The sequence below is a fragment of the Mercenaria mercenaria genome, unplaced genomic scaffold (genome assembly GCF_021730395.1).
Source record: "Mercenaria mercenaria strain notata unplaced genomic scaffold, MADL_Memer_1 contig_265, whole genome shotgun sequence".
NCBI classification, from domain to species: Eukaryota; Metazoa; Mollusca; class Bivalvia; order Venerida; family Veneridae; genus Mercenaria; species Mercenaria mercenaria.
Genome location: NW_026460722.1, coordinates 1 through 6,875, shown reverse-complemented (window position 1 = coordinate 6,875; position 6,875 = coordinate 1). Strand labels below are relative to the sequence as shown.

The 6,875-nt window shown below is 34.6% G+C and overlaps 1 long non-coding RNA gene across 1 annotated transcript; it reads left to right on the top strand.

Annotated features, from left to right (window-relative positions):
• The first annotated feature begins 280 nt into the window (after positions 1-280).
• LOC123559899 (uncharacterized) lies at positions 281-4,939 on the top strand. Its single transcript, XR_008369059.1, has 3 exons — positions 281-360; positions 2,859-2,952; positions 4,808-4,939. It is a non-coding gene; the product is annotated as an uncharacterized LOC123559899 (long non-coding RNA).
• The last annotated feature ends 1,936 nt before the right edge of the window (positions 4,940-6,875 follow it).

Below are 6,875 nucleotides of genomic sequence, written 5' to 3'. Positions count from 1 at the left end.
AAGTTCAAAGTTTATGATGTAACTTAAAGAAATCGCAGATTATAAACCAGTTTGTATATTTTCATACACTTTCGATTTGATTTTTTTTTCTGTTACAACCTTAAAAATTAATATATCTTAAACCTATGTGTTATGTTTTGGCTTCTTATAATTATTAAAGATATACAAATTTTCACTCAAGACATAATATGAGTTTTTCCTCAAAAGAACATGTTCCTTGATACATAGATAAAAAGGGATATAAGGGATGATTAGACATCCATGTGATATTTCATTTTTCAGGTAAAAATAGAAAAAGAAAAGGCGGAAGCAAATGAGAAGATAGAAAGGGAACTGACTGAAGCTAGACTTTTGGAAAAGGTGGGTTGTTTACAAATTTTCCAAGTGACAAATTTAAAAACAATGCCCCCACCACAAATATTATAAATTAAACAACAACAAAAAAGTGAAATCTTTAGATATCAGGAAATTATTGCTATATTTCTTAAGAAGGCTTTGAAACTAAGTTACTGAGATTATATGGAATGGAAGCTTATGAGAATTTGTTGTTTTTTAGCTTGACTATAATATGGAGAGCTATCCTACTCACCCTGACGTCGGCGTCGACATCTTTCACGTCCCGACCTTGGTTAAGGTTTTTGTACACTTTCTCTTTTTTCTCCTTATCTCTGTAATTACTTGATGGATTTGCTTTAAACTTAAAATAATTATTCCTCATCATCACCCACATCATATGGCACAAGGGCCATAACTCTCACACCAATATGTTATGAAATATCCCCCTTTTTCACTTAGAATTTCAGATTAAAGTTTTGATGCACTTTCACTCTATCTCAGTTATTCCTTAATGGATTTGATTCAAACTGAAAGTAATTGTTCCACATCATCTCCCACATCATATGAGATAAGACCCATAACTCTGGTACCAATATTTAATGAATTATCCCCCCCCCCCCTTTTACTTAGAATTTCAGGTTAAAGTTTCAATGCACTTTTACTATATCTCAGTTATTACTAAATGGATTTGATTCAAACTTAAAATAGTTGTTCAACATCATCACTCATATCATATGACACAAGGACCATAACTCTTACACTAGTATTTCATAAATTATCCCCCCTTTTTAGTTAGAATTTCAAGTTAAAGTTTTGATACACTTTCACTCTATCTCAGTTATTACTAAATGGATTTGATTCAAACTTGAAATAGTTGTTCCACCTTATCACCCACATCATATGATACAAGATGCATAGCTGTGGCACCAAGGTTTCATGAATTATGCCCACTTTTACTTAGAATTTAAGGTAAACTTTGATGCATTTTCACTATATCTGAGTTATAGCCCCATGTGGTTCTGGGACGATCTGTGTATGAAAAGAATTGGAGCCACTGCCTTACCGTTGCATGATCGTAAGAGGCGACTAATAGGGTCTTAACACTTGGTTTTGCAGTAACTCTGTGATTCCAGCAGGTATGCAAATTTTGATTCCATACCTCATGTTTTTATTTCGATGTAAATGAGATGTGGAACCAAAATTTGTAGTCCTGTTTTCAGCGCCATATAACCTATACTGTGTTGGTGTGCCGTAAAACCCCAATAAATAAATAAATATCTGAGTTATAACTCAATTGATTTGATTCAAACTTGAAGTAGTTGTCCCACATCATCACCCACATCATATGACACAAGATGCATAACTCCTGCACCAATATTTTATGAATTATGCCCCCTTTTTGCTTAGAAAAATATTTATATAGTGTTTTGATACACTTTATTTTTACCTCTCTTATTACTTATTACTGTTTTAGACACAGACTAAAGCTATTTTGCAATATCTTCATCCACCATTGGAGTCATTAAACACTCCAGTGACAGTTGCAGCTTCCTCAGATGTGCCCAGTTTCACTATCCAGCTTCCAAATAGTCCAGCGTGCTGTCTCCTTTGACAGCTCTTGTTCTATTTTTTCCATTCAAAATTGAAAAAGGTTTGTAACTGGGTACCGAAGGTAAACTGCCTGAATTATAGCTTTATATTTACCATTGTAAAGTACGTATTCCTCTGTGGTGTACTGGTCAAGAACACGGTAAAGTTTTTATCGCAATGGCCTGGGTTCAGTTCCAGACGCAGGCATGATTTTTTTCTTGATTTCATATTTTTTAAGATAGTTTAGAAACAAAAGCTCATGTTCTTGTGTTCATAATATGATGAAACTTGAATTATAAAGAAACGTCATTTTTAGCAAACATCTGGAGTCTGGACAGTCCCTTTAATACCAAGAGCAAATACTTATTTATTCTATCTTTGATAATTAATAAAAATCCAATTCATGACACATGAAATTGCTATTTTTGCTGAACTCCTGTAAGTGTATTCTTACAAAATCAAATGATTTCACAGTATCAAGAGGGTCTAAGACATATCAGTAACTTTCTTCCAATGATATAGGTGCCGCAATATTATTGAAACTGAATGACAGTGACAATTTTGAATCACAATTTTCATTAAAAAAAAAAAAGAACAAATGCTCGTATGGGCCTTTTTCGATACACTTTTGATATGCAGTATGTGAGGACATGTTTGTTTTGGTGCTTATAAGCCAGAGTACCCACAATGTGACATAACAGATTAACCCTTACCCTGCTAAATTTCTATAATGAATATGTCCATCTTTCCATTTGGACAGAACCATTAACAGTTAAAAGGGGTACATTATTAAAAAGATACCGACTGAATGGCGAACAGTGCACATTGTGATCAGACTGCATGGATGTGCAGGCTGATCATGATCTACACAGGTCGCATAGGCAGAATCTATTGTGTCCAGCATGATATTGGATTAATTTTCTAACTTTTAGAACATATCAAAATGTATTGAGAAGATGAAGAATGAAGTCACAAACTGGAACCAGTATTACAATAAGAAGGAAGAATGCCAACAGAATTTAAGCAGTAAGTAAATGGTTTACTTTTATAATAAAAACTTTAACCCTTACCCTGCTAAATTTCTATAATGAACTTTTCCATCTTTCAATCTAGACAATATCATTTACTGTTAAGTGGGGGTATACTTACCAAAATGATATTGACTGAATGGCGAACAGTGCAGATCATGATCAGACTGCATGGATGTGCAGGCTGATCATGATCTACACTGGTTGCAAAGGCAGAATCAATCTTGTCCAGTATGATAAGTGGTAAAGGCTCATAATTATTAAACTTTGCTTGTATTGTGGCTGCCACACTCTTGATATACTAGTAATCTTTTTCAGGCCATATATCCAGTTGATTTCTGTTCATATCCTATTTTCAGTAATTGATTTCTTTTTTGTTTGTCAAAGGAGTATTGAAGAACACAGAAGAAAGTTTTATTGAATCCATTATTCTTTATTACCTCCCTTTATTTTGGTCCTAGTTGTATAAGTTCATGAGCAGTATTCAAAGTAGTGCTATACTAACAATGTAAGTATGCATGACATATATTTTGACAACAGTTTTTATCTTTTCTTTTAACATTAAATTTTAAGCATTATGGAGCTTTAGTGTTTAACATCAGAGCAAATAGAACACCTAACCCATAACCAGGTTTTTCATGAAGTGCAGTTTTACTGTCGAGCCCGCTTGTGGAAGCAAAGACACAGTCATCCATAAGGCTGTTTGGTGTATGTGCGCCGTGCGTGTGTGCGTCTGTCCGGATTTGTTTGTCCGGACCATAACTTTGACATGCATGGAGCATCTTGTCATTCGGCATGAATGTTAACCTCAGTGAGATAGAGTATTTGCGCAAACCCCAGGTTCCAATCTCAAAGGTCAAGGTCATGGAGGTCAAAGGTCATGTCAGATCTTAACGTATGCATTGAGGAATCTTGTTTATATTTGGCATGAATGTTTAACTTATTGAGATGGAGTGTCAAGTGCAAACCCCATGTTCCGATCTTAAAGGTCAAGGTCACAGTTAGGAGTCAAAAGGTGGGCTTGACATATTGCCCAAGGACATCTAGTTTTGCAAGATCTAGATATGAAGGTGGTAGTAGGATCATTTTGAACTTTTAAAATATATTTAACAATGTCTGTTTTATCACACAAAAATGTATTTTTCCCCCATTATGAAATCTCATTTATAACAAGTCATTCACAATTAAGTCAAAATTGACTTAAAAGTTTTTAAAAAAAAAGATTGACATCAAAAATGGCCGAAATTTAAAATGAAAAATATCACATCATAATCACTTTTTGACAACAAATTCAAAACTTCTTCTTTTACCACCCGCAGATTCTTTTGAGTGATGTAAAATATCTATGGCATTATTTGAAAGAGAAATCAAGGAAAAATCTACTTACTTATTAGTTTGATCAAACAATAATATTTGGTTACCCTTTTGACTGTATGGACAATTTTGCTTGAAGTTGTTTTCCTTGTGAAAAAGATGTTTGACAGTCGAAAAGGGACTAACCCACACATTTTTGGTGAAAAATGATTTCTCTCAAAAGTTCATAACATTGTTAGTACTCTAAAAGAAAAGTGACTAGTGGTATAAAAGTACCAACATTTTTGCAGGATATTCTTTTAGATAACAAAAAATATTGTGCAGAAGGTAGTAAACAGTTGCAACCCTTTTGAAATAATGCGGAAAATTTACATTCTTCTTGCATTTTTACCAATATCTATCTTTTATTTTCACCTGCTTTATCAGTTTTCAGTGTCATATATACATATATTCTTGGTGGAAATGAACATGTTGAAAAATTTCACCCAAACTCTGGGCGAGTAGCTTTAATGAGGAGAAAAATCTTCATTCTTTTGTAGGGCTTACAAACTACTTGGATCAAAGAGCCAAGAATGGAGTGGTTTCAGAAGTAAAGCAGCTAGAATCTACAATAAAGGATTGTGAGGCACATCTGCAGAAAGCCCAGCAACAGATTACTTCTAACCATCAGGTACATATGATTTTTTTGTCATGGAGGTACAGTAAAGAATCAGACTCCGGGTCTTAAGGTCACTGGTTTGAATCCTGGCAAAATTAGGGCTTACCAAGGGAAATCCAGGAAGTAGGTACCATGCATAGTTTACATATGTTTCGGATCACAGAAAACATTCTATATTTCTGTAATAGAATTCTGCTTAAGCCGGTGCTAGGGGGCGTGAGGGATGTTGCACATTTCATATAAATTCCTCTCATGAACAGACTCAGTCAAACAGAGTCTGCTCTTTTGCTTGGTTGTGTTTAATGCTTCAAAAGAATCTTCTCACAGCGTTTGTTAATAACTTAAGCTTCATTGAATAAAAGGTAAGTGTACACTGAAATGAATAATTATTGAATTGTGAAATCAGCATTTTTTTCTGTGGTGCTGTTTTAGCTGAGTGATTATAGTCATTGACTCAATTATTTGCTAACACTTGTCTTTGGTATTTTTGCCTCATTAAAGTCAAACACTAAGCAGCTACAAGGTTAAGGTCAAATTTGGAGGTCAAAAAGGTTACAGAATCTGTCTCTTGTCAAGTCTATAACACTACTTGGCACATAACTCTACTCAGCACAAAACTCTGCTTGGCACACACTGCGGAAAATGGTTCTGTATACGGGAGTGTACGCATTCCGTATACTCCTTATATACGGGCGTATACGGAAACATTTTTCCCGTATATGGAACATTCCATATACGGGAATCCCGTATTCTTTAATTGGACATTCATGTTTTTCTCACATGGATCCGTTCATTCATACTTAGCATTAATAAGTTTCAACAGTTTATGTCAGTATTCAAAGTTAGGGATTGTCAAGGTCCAAAAGTATGTTTAAGGCGTAAGTTTTGATCATACTTTCAGGAAAGGTACCTTTTATATGATATTCATATATTAGACATATACGGGACCGTATACTCCCGTATATGCACATATTTTTCGCAGTGACAGATGTTACCTGTTACAGTATGATACGTTTTGTGCAAGACCCAGGACCATTGTTCCAAACTGTTGCTAAATTGTCAAAATCAGAATAGGAAAAAATGAAGTTTGAACCAATTTCTTGAAGTTTACTGAATTGTCTAATCAAGTTGATGTTAAAGCTATGAAAGAAAGAAAACATTTTTCAAGAAGGTAGTTAAGGTTTCATTGTTATAAAATTTAACAAGATGGTGGCCTCCGTGTTCTTGTTTAATTCTTCTGCTTTGCCTCCAAGTGATGGTGCAGACAGAGGACAGAATTGTTCTTCTGTGGAACACCATTGCAATCTATATAATATTCATCCAATTCCCTCTTAACTGGCTAGGGACCACCAAATCCAGACGACCACCAAACCGGACAGTCCTTTAAACGTTTTTTTTCGGTCTTTAACCTTGTTAATCTGTTTACGATCAAATGGATGCTTGATTTTCAACAACAGGGCAAAGTTACAACAGTTTAATTTAAGTATTTTGCAAGAAACGCTACATTTCATTTCGTCTGCACTCACGAAACATGTTTACATGTCGGGGGAAGTCAGAAGTGGCTAGATGCGCATGCGCAGTATTTCCGTGAGGTCCCACCATTAAATCTAAAGGTCCCATGCAAATTTGAGGTAGGCAGACGAGACGTTTAGTAAACACTTATATCAGGGAAATACAGCTTTGATAATTTAGTGCATGACTTTTACACACCCTAAAACACATTTTCATATCAAAATAGTTAAATTTTAAAAGATTTGGTTGGGAGAGATACGATCAAATTTATAGATTCAAGAGAGATAATTCGTACAATTCTTGGACTCAGACACTGTACGACTACTTTCCATTGGTTGAAAATAAAGTTAAATTCAATGTTGAATGTAAACTGAAAATCAGTAAAGTGACAACTCGCTGTCCAGAAACATGGTACTGTTAGACCTTAAAATAACGTG